Genomic DNA, 20,177 nt, shown 5'->3' with positions numbered 1-20,177 from the left:
CAGTTCATGTCATGTATTTGGATACAGGAGTCATTGAAACATAAAAAATATTGACCAGGAGTAGGCTATACACATCACCGAGCTTGTCCTGTGATTCAATACAATCAGGGCTAATAAAAGTCCAATGAACTTTCACAGCACTCCCTCTGTGGTGATAATAGCTTCCAGCCATAAGGAAAACTTAATTGCACACCGTTCACCAATTATGGTCTACCAAACTGCTATACTACTAAAGCAAAGCTTCATTGCTCCAGTGTTCAAATTATCTTGAAGTGAGGGCTAACATTCCATCAATCTTCCAAATGTGCATTGAGTAAAGGTTCACATCAAACATTTTTCTGGTGGTTAATTAAAAAACTCATTGGAGGGATAGGCTCCACAGACATTTCTATTGTCCCTGATGGAGAGCACAACATATCAGTGTAAAAGTTAGGGCTGAAGCATTCACAGCAATCTATCGTAAGAAGTGCCAATTGTACGATCCATCTCGACTTCGTTCAATTATCAGCAATATTACAGATACATGCTTTCAGCCAATTCGCTTCTCTCCACGTGATAACAAGAAACTCTGGGAAGCACTGTTTACTCAAACGTTATGTAGCCGACAAAAATGCTGAAGGCTTGAGCGAGGCAATCACTTCCAGTGCAGCTGTAACACTTGCAAAAATCCGACAGTATGTGAAATAGTTGAGAAGTGTGGTGCTGTAAAAGCGCAGCAGGCCAGGCAGCATCCGAGGAGCAGGAGAATCGACGTTTCGGACATAAGCCCTTCTTCAGGAATCAGAACGTCGATTCTCCTGCTCCTCGGATGCTGCCTGGCCTGCTGCACTTTTCCAGCACCACACTTTTCAACTCGGGTCTCCAGCATCTGCAGTCCTCACTTTCTCCCAGTGTGGGAAATAGGCAGGCACGTCCTGAGCACAGAAAACAGGACAATCCAAACTAACCAATTTCTGCTCCCATGCTCAGCTATGAGTTGGGAGTGTGAAAATGCCAATGGCAGAGCAATCAAGCAGCACTGGCTCAGCAATAACCTGCTCAGTTACATGAAATGTGGGTTACACAAGCTCCACTCAGCTCCTGACCGAATTACACACTTGATTTAAGCATAGACAAAGAACTGAGTTCCTGAAGTGTGGGCAGAGCGACAGCACTTGACCTAAAGGTCACATTCGCCCGAGATTGATATTACAGTGCCCGACGAGAACTGAAATCAGTGAGTATCAGGTGACAAACTCTCTACTGCCTAGAGTCGCACCTCGTACATTGAAAGACGGATCTGATTGTTGGAGGTCAATCGTCTATGCTCAAGGACATCTCCATTAGAGTTCCTGAAGGAAGTATCTTTGGCCGAAGTATCTTCAGCTGTGTCATCAATCATCTTCCTTTCATCATAAGACCAGAATTGAAATCTGCGCAGATGATAGCACCTTTTATAACACCTCGTACTTGGAAGCAGTATACCTTCAAATGTAACAATATCAGGACAATATCCAGAATTGGACTGACGAGTGGCATTGACACAACTTCCAGACAATAACAGATTATCTAGCAAAACGTCTTGACATTCAATGGTGTTACCATCATTGAACCCCAACTATCAACATGCTGGGTATTATCGTTAACTAGAAACTTAACTGGACATTCCATAGAAGCACAACGGTTAGAATAGCAGGCCAGAGGCTAGGAATACTGTGGCAACTAATTCACCCTCCTGACCCCCAAAGCTAATTGACTCTCTAAAAGGCAGAAGCTAGGAGTGTAATGGCACAACTCCCCACTTTACTGGATGGGTGCAGCTTTAGCTACACTCAAGAGGCTTGACAGCATCCAGGACAAAGCATCCCACTTCAGTTGTAGCACTCTCACAAGCACACCTTGCCTCCAAATCTGATATTCAGTACCTGCAGTATTCGGTATCTAAAAAATATAGTGCAGAAACTGACCAACATCCTTAGACAGTACCTTCCCATGACCACTTCCCTCTCGAAGGACAAGAACAACAGATGTATGAGAAAAGCAATACTTGTAAGTTCATCTCTAAACCACTCAGCATCCAGACGTGGAAATACTTCATCGATCCTTCACTGTGACTGGATCAAAACTCCAGGAATTCCCTTCTTAAGAACATTTTGGACCACAGCTTTTCAGAAAGGCAGATTGTTTTGATCTTCTGAAGGACACATACAGACGGGTAATAGCGCTCACTGTGTCGCATAGGTCAATGACAAAAAAAGATCCTTGAAGTGAACATATCAGTTCAATAAAGTGGTTAAGCAGGCATTATGAATACTTGATAAGCAATCGAATGATCTAGACTCAGATTATAATCTCTACCATGGTAGCTTCAATTCATTGAAGGATATGAAATGAAAATTCTGGTGTAATGAGCGATGATCATGGACTTTCCAAATTTCTGAAGCAAGTTCCATGGCTCAGTATTGTCCTTCAGGGGACGCCTGCCCTTCCGACCTGATATCCCCACCCTATTCAACAATAAGGCGCTTGTTCCTCGCATGTGGTGAACGTGACTCAGAAGCCAAACGTTTGTATTAAAGCTTCTTCAGAAAGATGAACCATAATTAGTCTAGCAAGATAGCAGACTTTCGAAAAGATAGCTGACGACAACATTGGGATATGTGACTAACATTTTCATTTTTCAACCAAGAACTCAACACGTGCAAATTATGGGGGAGCATGGAAATCTGAAAGGGAAACAGAACAGAAATTTGGAATTATGTACCAGGTGAATCAGGTTCTACAGCCAGAGCATCAGTTACAGATTTTAGATTGATTATTGGATGTGATGCTGTATCTCCTGTGATGCTGCCAGCATTCCATTCCAATATTTATTCGTGATATAAAGTGTCAGATTTATTACATTTCTGTTTGTGAGAGCTTTCTCACAGCATTTCCAACATTAGGATCTGAGTGGTAATATCACAGGAACAGTATTCCAAACTCCATTTTGACGTTGAGTGGACAGGAGGTGGAATACACCATTTGCCAAGGGGAAATTTGAATTCAAAGTAATCCTGGAATCAGGGAAAAAAATTGGTGACAAGGGAACCATAGTCAATGGAAAAATACTAAAACAGCTGGTTTACCATTTACCATTAGAAAATCCGTCTATCGCCTAACATCATCAGCCAACATCATGGATGGTACTGTGGCTCAGTTGTTAGCACTGCTGCCTCACAGCGCCTGGGTTCGATCCCCACCGCGCCCCCACCGTCTGTTTGGAGTTTGCACATTCTCCCTGTGTCTGCGTGGGTTTCCTCCCACAATCCAAATTGGCCATGCTAAATCGCCCACAGTGTTCTGTGCCCTAGTCAGGGGTAGGAAAGGGTAGGGAGATGGGTTTCTCTTCGGAGGGGCGGCCTGGACTTGTTGGGCCAAAGGGCCTGCTTCCACACAGTAGAGAATCTAATGATCACAATCCGCACCTACTGTCAGGTAATTGATGATTTCTGAAGTGGCACAGTGTGTAATTAGGGAGAGGGTCCCATCGATGACTGAGCCAGCAACATCAACGTTTTATGAAAGATTAAAAGAAAATATAAGCGTGACTAAATCTCGCAACAACAATATCGATTAGATGAAATTGTTGTGGCAGTTCTTGATTTCATTTCAACTATTTTATATGAATATTCTAAAACGCACTTTGAGCTATGTTGCATTGTTGGAAATTTTACTGTCTAAAAGGACGACAATATAAATCAACGTTCAAAGTGGATCCAATTGGAGAGAAATGTTTCATTACATGAACTTTCAGAATTCAAATACAAAGCTAAATTCAAATGTTAAATTATGTTTATCTTCCAGATATAAATAATATCTGTTGCAATCGATCGTCATGAAATTTGCATTCACTTCTGCAAATTGTCAACATTCTTCAAATAAACTTGGTTTGATTTGAAACTTATCATTTGAAACTCCGTGCATCTGGCTTTACTGTCATCAACTCTGCTTTGAAACCAGTAAAGCGCTTATGTAAATAAACACAGAAATAGAACTCTCAGAATAGATGACAGAACAACAAAACCCCGGGTTATATTTCCCCACAAGCACAGCACACAAATAATGGCAAATATGCAAATAAAACAACGGATTTTTAAAAATTATTATTCATTCGTGGGACCTGGGCATCTCTTGGCTGGTCCGCATTGATCCCTATTTGCCCTCGAGAAGATGATGGTCAGCTGCCTTCTTGAATCGCTGTTGTGGATTGACCCATTATGCCGTTAAGGAGGGAATTTCCATACTAATTGATGTTAGTCCCTTTAAATATACAAGTTGTCTGATTCTAAAAATCACAGTGATATCAATTTCCATGTTTAGCCCAACAAAACCTACAATTTCGAGATTGATTGGTACAGCTAACGTTTCTTTCTCTGTCTCTGTTTCGCTTTTCCACTCCTGCCTTCCCCCATTTTTTATATCTGATGCCGTGTTTTGCATTTCCACAATCAGAAAATGTTTTCTTAAATAACATGAAGTCAACGCCTTACCAATATATTGGCTCATAGAGTCATAGCGATGTCCAGCGTGGAAACAGACATTTTGGTCAAACTCGTCCATGCAGACCAAATATCCCAACCCAATCTAATCCCAGCTGTCAGCACCGACCATATCCCTCCAAAACCTTCCTATTCATAAAACTATGTAGATGCCTTTTAAATGTTGCAATTGTACTTGCCTCCAGCACTTCCTGTGGCAGCTCATTCTATACACGTACCAGCCTTTACGTGAAAACGTTGCCCTTTAGGTCCCTTTTACATCTTTCCCCGCACACCCTAAACCGACGCCATCTAGTTCTGGACTCACCCAACCAGGGAAAAGACTTTCTCTATTTATCTTATCCATGCCCCTCATGATTTTATAAGCCTCGATGAGGTCACCCCTCAGCCTCTGACGCTCCATGGAGAACAACCATAACCTATTCAATTTCTCCCTATAGCTCACATCCTCAAAACGTAGCTACATCCTTTTTGAACCTTTTTCAAGTTTCACAATATCCTTCCTAAAGAAAGGAGACTAGAATTACATTAAATATTCCAACAGTGACCCTAATCAATGTCCTGTACAGCTGAACTCGACCTCCCAACTCCTGCACTCAATACTCTTACCAATAAAGGAAAGTATACCAATTGCCTTCTTCACAATCCTATCGAATTCCGACTCTGCTTTCAAGGAGCTATGAAACTGCACTCCAAGGTCACTTTGTTCAGCAACGCTCTCTAAGACCTTACCATGAAGTGTATAAGACCTGTAAGATTTGTTTTCCCAAAATGCAGCACCTCGCGTTTATCTGAATTAAAATCCAACTGCCACTCCTCAGCCCATTGGCCCATCTAATCAAGATCCCATTGAAATCTGAGATAAGTTTCTTCATTGTCCACTACATATCCAATATTGGTGTCATTTGCAAACTTACTAACCGTACCTCTTATGCTCTCATCCAAATAATTTATATCAATGATGAAAAGTAGTGGACCCAGCACCGATCCTTGTGGCACTCCACTGGTCACAGGCCTCCAGTCTGAAAAACAACCCATCACCACCACCCTCTGTCTTCTACGTTTGAGCCAGTTCTGTATCCACATGGTTAGTTCTGACTCTATTCTGTGAGATCTGACCTTGCTAACCAATCTCCCTTGGGGAACTTTGTTGAACGCCTTACTGAATTCCATATAGATCACATCCACTGCTCTCGTCTCATCAATCCTCTTGGTAACTTCTTCAAAACACTCAATCAAGTTTGTGAGACATGATTCCCCACGAATTAAGCCATGCTGACGATCCCGAATCAGTCCTTACCTTTCCAAATACATGTACATTCTGTCACTCATAATTCCCTCCAAAACCCTTCCCACCACCAACATCACGCGCACTGGTCTATAGTTCCCTGGCTTGTCCTTACCGTTTCTTAAACAGTGGATCCACGTCAGCCAACCTCCAGTCTCCCAGCACCTCACCTGTGACTAGATTACACAAGTACCTCAGCAAGGGGACCAGCAATCACTTCCTTAGCGTCCCATATAGTTCTAACCGACACATGATCAGGTCCTGGGGATTTATCCACTTTTATGCATTTCAACGTCAATTTCAAGGAATCGGAAGCGGACAATTTTGTCAATGGAGTTTTGTCTTCTATTCAATGACGTTGTGGTTGGACTGATAATCCTCACCTCCGCTTTTCAACATTTTTCCAATCAGCACTGATTCCATTAAAGATTCAAAATCTGCCCAGTTACATTTGAAAGTTCTCAATGGCCCAACCTCGGTGTCCTGTAGTAAAGAATTCTACGCATTCACTCCATTTTGGGAGAAGAATTTCTCTTCTGCCTTAAATCTGTGACCTCTAAGCCAGAGATTAAACTCCCTGGTTCTGAACTCTCCCAAAGTGGAAATAACATTTCTGCATTTAAAGCACTATGTTTCATGAAATTTCAGAATGTCACCACTGAATAATCTATGTTCCAATTGATACAAACTCAAACTACTCAATCTCTATTCTCAAGACAGTTTCACCATCCTCAAGATCAGGCTATTGAACTTCATGTGGATTGTCTCGGATTCCAGAGTATCTTGTCCAATGTGTGCCGGAGGGTTTCCTGACACAATATGTAGATAGGCCAACAAGAGGTGAGGCCATACTGGATTTGGTTCTGGGTAATGAACCAGGCCAGGTGTTAGAATTAGAGGTAGGTGAGCACTTTGGGGACAGTGACCACAATTCGGTGACTTTTACTCCAGTGATGGAGAGGGATAAGTGTGCACTACAGGGCAAGAGTTATAGCTGGGGGCAGGGAAATTATGATGCGGTGAGGCATGACTCAGGATGTGTGGCTTGGAAAAGTAAGCTTCAAGGCAAAGGCGTAATTGATATGTGGAGCTTTTCAAGGAGCAACTATTGAGTGTCCTTGATAAGTATGTACCCGTCAGGCAGGGAGGAAAGGGTCGTGTGAGGGAGCCGTGGTTTACTAAGAATCCCTTGTTAAATGGAAGAGGGCGGCCTATGTAATGATGAGGCGTGAAAGTTCAATTGGGGCGATTGAGAGTTATAAGGTAGCCAGGAAGGATCTGAAGAGAGAGCTAAGAGCAGCAAGGAGGGGACATGAAAGGTCCTTAGTTGGTAGGATTAGGGAAAACCCTAAGGCTTTCTATAGGTATGTCAGGAATAAAAGAATGACTAGGGTAGGAATAGGTCCAGTCAAGGATAGTAGTGGGAAGTTGCGAGTGGAGGCTGAAGAGATTGGGGAGACATTGAATGAATACTTTTCGTCAGTATTCAATCAGGAACAGGACATTGTTGTCAATGTGAGTACTGAGTCACAATTAAGTAGAATGGATGGCTTTGAGGTATGTAGAGAAGAGGTGTTGGAAATTCTGGAAAGGGTGAAAATCGATAAGTCCACTGGGCCTGATGGCATTTATCCTAGGATTCTCTGGGAAGCAAGGGAGGAGATTGCAGGGCCATTGGCCTTGATTTTTATGTCCTCGTTGTCTACAAGAGTAGTGCCAGAAGATTGGAGGCTAGCAAATGTGGTTCCCTTGTTCAAGAAGGGGAGTAGGGATAACCCTAGTAACTATAGGCCGGTGAGTCTCACTTCTGTTGTGGGCAAAATCTTAGAGAGAATTGTAAGGGATAGGATTTATGAACATCTAGATAGGAATAATGTGATCAAGGATAGTCAGCATGGTTTTGTGAAGGGCAGGTCGTGCCTCACAAACCTTATTGAATTCTTTGAGAAGGTGACTGAGGAGGTGGACGAGGGGAAAGCGGGAGATGTGGTGTATATGGATTTGAGTAAGGCGTTTAATAAGGTTCCCCATGGTAGACTACTGCAAAAAATACGGAGGTATGGCATTGAGGGTGAGCTGGAGGTTTGGATTAGGAGTTGGCTGGCTGGAAGAAGACAGAGGGTAGTAGTTGATGGCAAAGGTTCATCTTGGAGAGCCGTCACTAGCGGTGTTCCGCAAGGATCAGTTTTGGGACCATTGCTGTTTGTCATTTTTATAAATGACCTGGAGGAGGGGCTAGAAGGTTGGGTGAGCAAGTTTGCGGATGATACGAAAGTCGGAGGAGTTGTAGACAGTGAGGAAGGATGTGGCAGGTTACAGCGGGATATAGATAAGCTGCAGAACTGGGCAGAAAGGTGACAAATGGAGTTCAATGTAGGTAAGTGTGAGTTGATTCACTTTGGTAAGAGAAACAAAAAGATGGGGTACTGGGCTAATGGACGGATACTTGGTAGTGTGGATGAGCAGAGGGATCTTCGTGTCCATGTACACAGATCTTTGAAAGTTGCCACCCAGGTGAATAGTGCGGTGAAGAAGGCATATGGCGTACTGGCTTTTATTGGTAGAGGAATTGAGTTCCGGAGTACTGAGGTCATGTTGCAGTTGTATAAGACTCTGGTGCGCCCTCATCTGGAGCATTGTGTGCAGTTTTGGTCGCCATACTATAGGAAGGATGTGGAGGCATCTGGAACGGGTGCAGAGGAGGTTTACCAGGATGTTGCCTAGTATGGTAGAAAGATCGTATGAGGAAACGCTGAGGCAATTGGGGTTGTTTTCATTGGAGAAAAGAAGGTTTAGGGGTGATTTGAGTGAGGTGTACAAGATGATTAGTGGTTTAGATAGGGTCTACAGTGAGAATCTTTTTCCACGTATGGAGTCAGCTATTACAAGGGGGCATAGCTTTAAATTAAGGGGGGGGGGGTAGGTATAGGACAGATGTTAGGGGTAGGTTCTTTACTCAGCGAGTCGTGAGTTCATGGAATGCCCTGCCAGTAGCAGTGGTGGACTCTCCCTCATTATGGGCATTTAAGCGGGCATTGGATAGGCATATGGAGGATAGTGGGCTAATGTAGGTTAGGTGGGCTTGGGTCGGCGTTACATCGAGGGCCGAAGGGCCTGTACTGCGCTGTATTCTTCTATGTTCTATGTTCTATAACACGAGTCCCACAATAGTTGACAGTATTCAGCTGTGATATGACGAGAGCTTCTTCTAAGTTTTAACAAAACTTAAAATCATACAGTTATAAAGCACAGAAGCAGATCCTTCGTTCCAACTCATCTGTGCTGAACTGATATCCCAATTTGACCGAGTACCATATGGCAAACAGGTGACCCATATTTCTCTAAATGTTTCCTTCTCGTACACACATCCAGCTGCCTTTTAAATTTTAAAGTTATACTCGCCTCCACCATTTCCTTTAGCAGATTTTTCTGTGTCTTCACCACCATCTATGTGAAAACGTTACCCTTCAGGACCTTTTCCAACGTTTCTCCTCTCGCCATAATCCTCTGTCTTATAGTTTTGGACTCCCCAACACTCTGCAAAAGACCTTGGCTATTCATCATAACAATGCCCCTCATGATTTCTGGATCTTGTTCAGGCCAACCCTCAGCCCCCTTTCCTCGTGCTGCAGGAAAAAGAAAAGGCCTCGCCTATTCAGGGTCACCTTATAGATTAAACGCTGAGAGTTTGTTTCTGGAAAAGCACTGCGAGTCAGGCAGCATCCGAGGAGCAGGATATTCGACGTTTCAGGCAAAGGCTCTTCATCAGGAATGGAGGCAGGGAGCCTCCAGGTGGGTACGTGGAGCTCAGTCCATGGGATGATCATCCATGATCTTGTTGAACAGAGGAGCAGGCTCGTAGGGTCATATGGCTGAATCCTTCTCACATTTCTTACGTTCTGGTATTGTTATGTTTTTACAGACCTCCAATCCAAAAGACAACACTCCACCACCACTAAATAAAAATCAAAAGAACTGCAGATGCCGTGTATCTGAAACAAAATAAAACAGAATTTGTGGAAAAACTCAGAGGCTCTGGCAGTATCTGTGGAGAGAAAACTCAACTCTCCATTGTGTTCTGGTTTTCCTTTAGAGCCAACTTACATAATGCCACCACATTAGCCAATCTCCAATCTTCCAGCACCTCATCCATGAATTTCAATAATACAAATATCTCAGCAAGGGGCTCAGGAATCTCACCCTAAGCTTCCCACTAACTTCTGGGAAACACCTGATCAGATCTCAGGGATTTCAGAGATTTCTCTCTGTTTTTGGTTTCTAGACATGCAGTGCCTCCTCTACTCTGCGATGAACTCTTTTAAGGCATCGCTACGTATTTCCCAATTTCCTTAGTTTCCATACACCTATTAATGCAAAATATTTGCTCAGTGTCTCATCCATCTCTTGTAGTCTCACACATATGTTGGTCTTTAAGCGGCTGTATTGTCTCCTTGATTATTTTTGTACCCATACTGCATTAATGGAATCGTTTGGGATTTTCGTTAACTCTGTTTGACAAAGTGACTTCATGCCCCTTTTTGACCCTCGTGATTTCCGACTGCCCTTATATCCGTTTCCGGATTCACTCGATCCCAGCTGTCTACACCTGATATATATCTCCTATTTCTTGACCAGAGTCTCAATTCCTCTTGTCATACTGCTTTCCCTGCACCGACGAGATTTGCCTTTCACACAAACAGGAACATACCATCACTGAACTCTCATGATCTCATGCTTAAATGCTTCCCAATTCCCAACCGTCCCTTTTCCAGCGAATAGCCGCCATCTCCACCCCAACCAGATTATCAAAGTTCCTGTCAGATACCGTCAAACCAGACCTCACTCCAATTTGAAACATTCATTTTTTAAATCAATTCTACTATTTTTCATAACGGTTTTCAAACTAATACAATTACGATTACTTGCTCCGAAGTCTGCGCCCCAGGACATCTCAGTCACTTCTCCTGCTCCGTTTCGCAACACAAGTTCAATCATTCCACAACCTGTAGTAGGTGCTTCCTACTGAAGACGAAATTTTCCTTTTATAAACCTAAGCAATTACTCCCCATCCAAGACCTTAACACTATGACAGTCCCAAAATATGTTTGGAAAGTTAAAAATCACCGACCATAATCCAATTGTGCTTACACATAGCTGAGATCTCCTTACATATTCACTTGCGAATTTCCAATTGACTATTGAGAGGACTATATTACACTCCCAGCAAGGTGATCATCCCTTTCTCAAAATTAGATTCCATCCATGTAAAGTCACTGGGCAGTCTCCCAGGAATTTCCTCGCTACATCCAGCCATAATGTGCTTCTGAACCAGAAGTACCACTCCTCCTCCTCGCTTGTTTCCCCCCTCACCCCGTCTGTTCTTTATATAGCATCTGCACCCATGAAGATTAAGCGGCCAGTCCTGTTCATCCCTGAGCCACCTTTCTATAATGGTTATGATATCCCCATCCTACATTCCCATCCATGCCCTATGTTCAACTGCCCCATCTGTCAGGCATCTTGCACTCAAGTAAATGCTGCTTTGCAGTCTTACCTCATTTATGCCAAACTGTTGCCTGCCTTGACTCTTAGAATGGTTCACCGTGTCTATTTTACCATCCTCAACCTTTTCCTTTTTCTCACTATTGTGTTGAGTCTCACCACCACCCTTCCCAGTTTTAAGTCTTCAGGGTACCACGAGAAAGATTTCCTGCAAGACTAGTTGTCCCTTTCCAATTCAAGTGAAACCTGTCCCTCTTATACATGTCATTTCTGTTGCTGAAGAGACCTCAATGATCGGAAAATGTGAATCCTAGCCCCTGCGACAGCTCCTCAGCCACGCATTTGTCTGCTCGGTCTTTTTTTATATTCCAACTATCAATATTCCATTAGTTTTTAAACAAAGCCCAGCATTATGTTTGCCTTTGTTGCAGTTAAAATTAAAAGCTAGCTTTTCGTCATTCTGTGATGAGGATTCCCAAATCTGTTATGTAGATTTCAGAATTCAATCTCTATGTAAATAATATTCAGTTGCTCTACCGTTCCTGCTAAAATTCATAATTTCATTTATTATGGCATTTCTCATTTACTTCACCACGTTATATTAATATGCAAAGTTTATTGTTCCCTCTCTTTTCCAATCTATAGCCCTCTGCAAACTGTTTTTCTTCATACCCACCAATTACCTCCTCTACAATTTTTGTGCCATTTGCCAACTTGTCTGCAGTACATTCACTTCACTCATCTCAGTCGTTAAAATATTTTGTAAATATTTGTGTCCCCTGAAAGGGATTTATGTAGTATTCACCGGCTACAGATTGTCATCCTGTAAAGTAAAATTCGTAATCAAACACTCTTACGATTGTGATTTCCACAATCTTCTCTCCGTGGCAACAGAATACCTCCGAAACCACAGGCTGTTGTCTTGTTCAATAATCTTACGTGTGGTACCTTATCAAATGTCTTCAGAAAACAAAAAAAAAAATCACTATTTCCTCCTTATTCTCAAAGAATTCTAATACATTTATCAAGCGAGATTTCCCTTTTGTAAATCCATTCTCAGTCCTCTTGATCATGTTATGTACTTCTAAATGCTCCGGTGTTATGTGGTTTATTGTAGACGACGCAATTATCCAATAAATTATGTTAATTGGCCAATAATGGCCTCAGTCAGACTTTTTTGTGTCCATACTTTTTTTGAGTAAAGGTGTTACCTTGTCACTTTGCCAATCCAGTATAACTTTTCTGAAAGCTAATGATTATTGGAAAGTTACAACTAGTGCATCCAACACAGATTTTTTCTTATTTATTTTTCTATCTTGGATTGCACCTTTTTCGTTCCAATGCATTTTGCGGTAAATACTCCTTTAAATTTCTCTGACGTTTTCTTTGTAGTGAAAGTCATTGTATTGCATTGCTCGCCGTTTCTTTTGCCCTTCATTATTTCGTAATTATAGAATGTTCTTTGCCTGCTACTTCCAAGGCAGATGCAGACTATTTATTCATCTTTTCTGTCATTTCGTGGTTCCCAGTCACGAATTCCCAGCTTCATTCAATATGGGCCTATATTCACGTTGGCTTTTCTCTTCAGTTCTTTGTATTTAAGGTTGCTCTTGCTGTCCACTTTAATATCAGCTGTAGCTTCGTTTTCGATGTTTACCTTCTCCCTCCTTATTAATCTTTACATAGAACATAGGATATTACAGCGCAGTACAGGCCCTTCGGCCCTCGATGTTACGCCGCCCTGTCATACTAATCTAAAGCCCATCGCACCTACACTATTACATGAACGTCCATTTGCCTGTCCAATTTGCTCGCTTATTGATATTTCTGTAATCATTCCGAATGTCCTGCTCACCAAAAATATTTCCCACATTTTATGTTTTCCTTTTAATTCAATTTGTTGCTGTTTGCAACTTTTCTACATAAACATAATACACTCATCCCTTTCCTAGATTTTATCCTTCTCACTTGAATTGTATCATTACTGTGAGCGTTGAACTGTTTTTTTCTAAATGGATTGCCATTATTCTTCACAGGTTTTTGCTGCTAAACCCGTTTCCTGGTCCACTCCAGCAAGCTCTACCCTCATCCGTTTACAATTTACACTTATATAAGCTGAGCACATTTGTTTCGGATGTCAGATTCTCCCTCTCCAAACTTTGCTGTTCCGAGGCAATCTTTCAGTCTGTCACCATGCATAACATCTGACTCATTGCACATTACCAGATTCAGGACATCAAGATTCCGGGTTGAACCACGACATACTGTTTCAGGATTCTATCTGAATTCTTCTTTGTGACTACCTTTGCTGATAGAGTCATAGGAATGTACAGCACAGAAACAGACACTTCGGTCCAACCCGTCCATGCCGATCAGATATCCCAACCCAATCAAGTCCTACCTGCCAGTACCTGGCTCATCCCCTTCCTATTCAAATGCCTATCCAGATGTCCTTTAAATATTGCAATTTTACCAGCCTCCACCAGTTCCTCTGGCAGCTCATTCCATACACGTACCATCCTCTGCATGAAAAAAATACCCCTTAGGTCACCTTGATATCTTTCCCCTTTCACCATAAACTTATGCCATCTAGTTCTGGACTCCCCCACCCCAGAGAAAATACTTTGTTTATTTAACCTATCTATAACCCTCATGATTTTGGAAACCTCAATAAGGTCACCCCTCAGCCTCCGATGCTCCAAGGGAAACTGCCCCAGCCTATTCAACCTGCAAATCCTCGAACCCTGGCAGCATCCTTCTAAATCTTTTCTAACCCCTTTCAAGTTTCACAGCATCATTCCGATGGAAAGGAGACCAGAATTGCACACAATATTCCAACACTGGCCTAACCAATGCCCTGTACAGCCGCAACATGACCTTAAAAATCCTGTACTAAATTCTCTGACCAATAAAGGAAAGCATACCAAACGCCTTCTTCGCTCTCCTATCTACCTGCGACTCCATCTTCAAGGAGCTATGAACCAGCACTCCAAGGTCTCCTTGTTCAGCAACACTCCCCAGGACCTTACCATTAAGTGTGAAAGTCTTTCTGTCTGTCTGTCAATTGATGTGAGGATTAATTTGCCAGTGATTAATACACTGCCTTTATTTCCATGCTTCATTATCTTCTGATCTCTGTCATGCTTTCTTCATAATTCCATGATTCTAACATTTATTCCAGCAACGTTGTCTTTCCCATGGTATTTCTGACCTTCACCTACATGGATTCTATATCGACTAATGATGAAACCTATGACTCAGTAATACTTAAGCATGCCTGCTTTCCGTCATGTCTTTCAAAAACATCTAATACCGCTTTGTGGAATGGTTGTGACGTGACTAAGAAACCCGGCAATTAAGTCTCAATTGTACCAACAGTGTGTCACAACAGGCCTGAATATGTTGATAGGAGAAGCGACTATCAGTCCTCACTTCCATCTGCTGGAGAAGCACTGAAATTACACTGATGGTGAAAATGTCAACAATACTGTCTGATATCATTCTATTGAGAAAGCAAGTGCACGCTTATTCGAGCTCATCACCTTAAACTGGCATTATGAAACAACTCATTGCAAGTGGATAAGACTAATTAGCATCAAATTCAAGGTCAGCTTTTGAGCGAAATGCCTCCATTCCTTGTCATGTAGATTTGTTCATCTCTTTTCAGGATACGAGCTCTGACAATTTGGTGTCTTTATGGGTAGAGTGAAAAAAAACAAGGGTAAAAAACATAAGTGGGTCACATGCACACTCCCAAACAGCAGTAGTAATGTTGGGAATGGCAGTAAACAGGAAATTAGAGATGCATGAGAGAAGGGTATTTTGGTGATCATGCATGATGTTAACTGCACATCGACTGGACTAATCAATTTAGTTACAATGGTGGAGAGGAGGAATTTGTGGATTGTATGTGGGATGGTTCCCTTGACCAATACGTGCGGAAACCAACTAGAAAGCAGGCCATCTTACACTGGATGCTGTGTAATGAGAAGTTAATCATTGCTAATCTAACTGTAGCTGCTCCCTTGGGGACGAGCAACCATGACACGCTAGAACTTTTTAATCAACATGGAGAGTGAGATCGTTGATGCGGAGACTCGGGTGCTGAATCTTTAAATTTACATTTAAAGGGTAGGAGATTTACGGAGTATCTTATAGAAATGTAAACGACCATGAGAGGCATGCACTCAGTAGTTTCCCAGCTTTGGGTAATCCAGGACTAGAAGGAATCAGTCTGAGGTTAGGATGGAAATAATAAATGGGAACCTGAGTGCCAACTTTTATACACTAAGACTGTTAAGCATATGGAATGAGCTGCCAGTGGAAGTGGTTGAGGGAGAAACATTAACCATATTTAAAAGGTATTTGGACAAATACATGCACAGGAATGGTTCAGAAGGATAAAGGGCCAAGTGCAGGGAAATAAGATTATCGTGGAAGGATAATTTCTTTGGCATGGATCAGTTTGGCAAAGCCCTGTCTCCGTGATGTTCAACTCTAACACTCTCGGACACAAATCAGATACCAGAAATGTTGGAGAATGCAAATTTTACTGAGTGGGAGAACTGAGGCTGATCAATATTAGTAAAGAAATGTTGCTTTGAAAATTGCGGGGATGGACGGTGGATCAACCCCCAGGGTCTGATAATCTACATCCAAGCGTACTTCACAAAGTGGTTCCAGCAGTAGAGAATGCATTCACTGTCAGGATTGTAAACATTCCGATACAGTCCCTGCAGACTGGAGAGCAGCTGATATCACTCGAATATTCAAAATTGGAGACATTGTCTTTGTTTTCTCTATAATCCTGCTGTACTTCGGAGTTCTACTGAGCCTCTCTTCGGACGGAGTGTGTCCCCATGGTGCATCGTGCAATAAACTGATTAATTCTCAAGGTCAGCTTGCTGTGATTTTCTACAGCAGCGCGTGTGTTTAATTATGTAACTGCATATACATTTCTGTGTCTATTGCCATGGAAGCACATCATATTGCCTTGAAACAACTTTGGTTGTCAGAGGTCACCAGCATGCTTTCGTCGTTGGAAGATGCTCAAGTGCATTTTACGTAATGTGCTTTCATGCAATGTAGCTTTACTGCTTGATGAAGAGATGGTATATTAGCCTTCATTGTGAGAGGTTGAGTCCAGGAGCAGGGATGTGTTGTCGCCTTGGTGAGGCCACATCTAGAATATTGTGTGCAGTTTTGGTCTCCTTTTCTGAGGATTGTGTTATCTATCCTGTCCACTCCTGTTTATATTTTATAAATCTCTATGAGATTCCTTCCTCATCCGTCTGAACTCTGGAGGAAACAATCCTAACGCAGTTAATCTCTCCTCATACGTCAGCCCCACCATCCCCGGAAACAGCCTGGTAAACCTTCACTGCACTCCCTCAAGAGCGAGACCATATTATTCTTAGTCATTCTTGAAGCGGATCCTTTGCCTTACTGTAGAAATCTCATCATGCAAAAAGTAAATTCACAAGTCATATGCATCCATTCCGTACTCATGCCCAGACACACTTGTTTGATGATTTAGGGACTCTGCATTTGAGAGGACGCAGAATGTGAGAATTTGTCATATCACCTCCTAACCTCAGCATAGCAACTGGGATACTCTGGTCCACATCTCAATTAAACCCAACATGTCTTTCACTCCTCACTCTTCACCTTCCAGGATTGTAAAATTCCTTGCAAGCACATCTGTGCCTCTCAGTTGTCCGGACTGAAATAAAGAGGATTGTTGTGACAAGATCTGCTGTTAGAATTGCTGAGGGAACTCAGCAAGGGCGGCAGTACCTGAGGGAGGAAACGGAGTTCTCATAAAGTTCTGTAGAAATTTTGAAACGGTGTCTCTGTTTCTCTCTCCACAGATGCTGCCAGACCGGGTGATTTTTTTCCTGCAGTTTCTGCTTTTGCGTTCAGCTGAATGTCTATTCCATTGACCGGAATGATACACCCAGACACACCTTGTACCGATATTTAAATCTTTCAAAAACGTAGGTAATTGAATTCAAACAAATGCACAACTATGCACTTCTCTCAGCTCCGCAGACAGAGCAGCTCAAAAAAGCAGCAGTGTAACATGGTACTTATAGCTATAGCTGAGTGATTGCACCGATGAACGGAAAATCCTGTTTCTTATTGCGGTTTCGAATCCTGCTGCCGATCCTGAAGGCAGCGCAAGAGGAAGTTTGTTTCGTATCTCTCTGGGATTCCAAACCCGGCGGGGGAAACACTTCTTTCAGGTCAGAAGTTGTGTCAATCTCCAATACACTCACTGTACAGCTCGGATTCACACTTGCATTGCCAACTTTGCCTTATCTCGTGTGTTTCCTGATTCCTAGCTAGAGATTTCTCGCTGAATTTGGTCAATGCCTCGACTGCAATAGACCATTATTCAATGTATGAAAGTACATTTCACTGGGGTGGAACCGAAACCCGCATAGTGACTGCGAATAAAACAGTGGAAACTTCCATCACAGGAGCAAGAGATCCTGAAGCAGACACGTCAGGGCAAATATCTTTCCTTTGTCAGTGAAAGGCACTGCTTCCCAAAGGGGAGCCATCGAAGTGAAGAAGTGAATGTGATTATCTCTGCTGATTGTTCACAAGCTGTGGAGCCCATCTAAGCGCGTTGGGCCAGTGGCGTAATGGACAACGCGTCTGACTTCAGATCAGAAGGTTGTAGGTTTGAGTCCTACCTGGATCGCTCGCCGTTCTCTGGCTTTTGCATGCATTTCCATTTGCGCAGAGGAGCAGGGGTTGGATTCGTACGTTGGCTGCTCGGATTCCTCACGGTCGGAGCTGTCGCTGCTCTCACTTGCCTGCACAGCGCCGCATTTTTAATGGGGCCAGAAAAATGTGTGTTTGTGTGCTGTTTTTATGGCTAACGCAAATTACTGTGGACGTTGGGAATCTGAAACAATAACAGGAAATGCTGAGGAAACTCAGCAGGCGTGGCAGTGACTGTGGGAGAAAACGGAATTCTCGTAAAATGCTGGCGAAATTCTGAACCGATGTCTCTCGTTCACTCTGTACAGATGCTGCCAGACCTGCTGAATTTTTCCTGCTACTTATAATTTGGTTTTCTATCTGAATGTATATTCCATCTATCAGGATGATACACACATTGCTGTGGTTCTGTTCGCCGAGCTGGAAGTTTTTGTTGCAAACGTTTCGTCCCCTGTCTAGGTGACATCCTTAGTGCTTGGGAGCCTCCTGTGAAGCGCTTCTGTGCTGTTTCCTCCGACATTTATAGTGGCCTGTCCCTGCCGCTTCCGGTTGTGAGTTTCAGCTGTCCGCTGTAGTGGCTGGTATATTGGGTCCAGGTCGATGTGTTTGTTGATGGAGTTTGTGGATGAGTGCCATGCTTCTAGGAATTCCCTGGCTGTTCTTTGTTTCGCTTGCCCTATAATGGTAGTGTTGTCCCAGTCGATTTCATGTTGCTTGTCGTCTGCGTGTGTGGCTACGAGGGATAGCTTGTCGTGTTGTTTCGTGGCTAGTTGATGTTCGTGCATGTGGATCGTTAGCTGTCTTCCTGTTTGTCCTATATAGTGTTTTGTGCAGTCCTTGCATGGGATTTTGGACACTACATTAGTTTTGCTCATGCTGAGTATCGGGTCCTTCGTTCTGGTGAGTTGTTGTCTGAGTGTGGCTGTTGGTTTGTGTGCTGTTATAAGTCCTCGTGGTCGCAGTAGTCTGGCTGTCATTTCAGAGATGTTCTTGATGTATGGTAGTGTGGCTAGTCCTTTGAGTTGCGGCATGTCCTCGTTCTGTTGTCTTTCCCTTAGGCATCTGTTGATGAAATTGCGAGGATATCCGTTTTTGGCGAATACCTTGCATAGGTGTTCCTCTTCCTCTTTTTGCAGTTCTGGTGTGCTGCAGTGTGTTGTGACCCTTTTGAATAATGTCCTGATGCAACTTCGTTTGTGTGTATTGGGGTGGTTGCTTTCATAGTTCAGGACTTGGTCTGTGTGTGTGGCTTTCCTGTGTACCTTAGTGGTGAATTCTCCGTTTGGTGTTCTCTGTTCACTCACGTCTAGGAATGGGAGTTGGTTGTCCTTTTCTTCCTCTCTCGTGAATCGGATTCCTGTGAGTGTGGAGTTGATGATCCGGTGTGTTTTCTCTATTTCCGTGTTTTTAATGATTACAAAGGTGTCATCAACGTATCTGCCCCAGAGTTTGGGTTGAATTTGTGGTAAGACTGTTTGTTCTAACCTTTGCATTACTGCTTCTGCTATGAGTCCCGAGATCGGTGAGCCCATGGGTGTTCCGTTGATTTGTTCGTATAACTGGTTGTTGAATGTGAAGTGTGTCGTGAGGGACAAGTCCAGTAGTTTAAGTATGCCGTCTTTGTTGATGGGTTCAACGTCCTGTTGTCTGTTCTGTCTGTTCAGCAGGTTGGCTACTGTTTCTCTGGCTAGGGCTTTGTTAATAGACGTGAACAGTGCCGTTACGTCGAATGAGACCATGGTTTCTTCCTTGTCTATGTGTATATTTCTGATGATGCCCAAGAATTCCTGTGTTGATTGTATAGAGTGTCTGGATCCGCTGATCAGGTGTTTCAGTTTCTGCTGTAGTTCTTTAGCCAGTTTCAGTGATGGTGTACCTGGTAGAGATCCTATGGGTCTGAGTGGGATGTCTGGTTTGTGCACTTTAGGTAGTCCATAGAATCTGGGGGTGTTGTTGCTTTCAGGTTTCATTCTTTGTAGGTCCGACCTGGTTATCTGTCCGTTTTTTGTAGGTTCCTCAGTGTGTTGTTTATCCTATTGGTGAGTTGTGGGGTGGGGTTAAACTCCCTCTTTTGGTAGGTGTTGGTATCTGCAAGTAGTTGTTGTGCTTTTTGGATGTACTCTGCTTAGTCCAGG

This window comes from Chiloscyllium plagiosum, unplaced genomic scaffold (genome assembly GCF_037043375.1).
Source record: "Chiloscyllium plagiosum isolate Xiang-an unplaced genomic scaffold, Cpla_swu_hap1 HiC_scaffold_42, whole genome shotgun sequence".
Taxonomy (NCBI): domain Eukaryota; kingdom Metazoa; phylum Chordata; class Chondrichthyes; order Orectolobiformes; family Hemiscylliidae; genus Chiloscyllium; species Chiloscyllium plagiosum.
Note: the sequence above shows the minus strand (reverse complement) of the source record.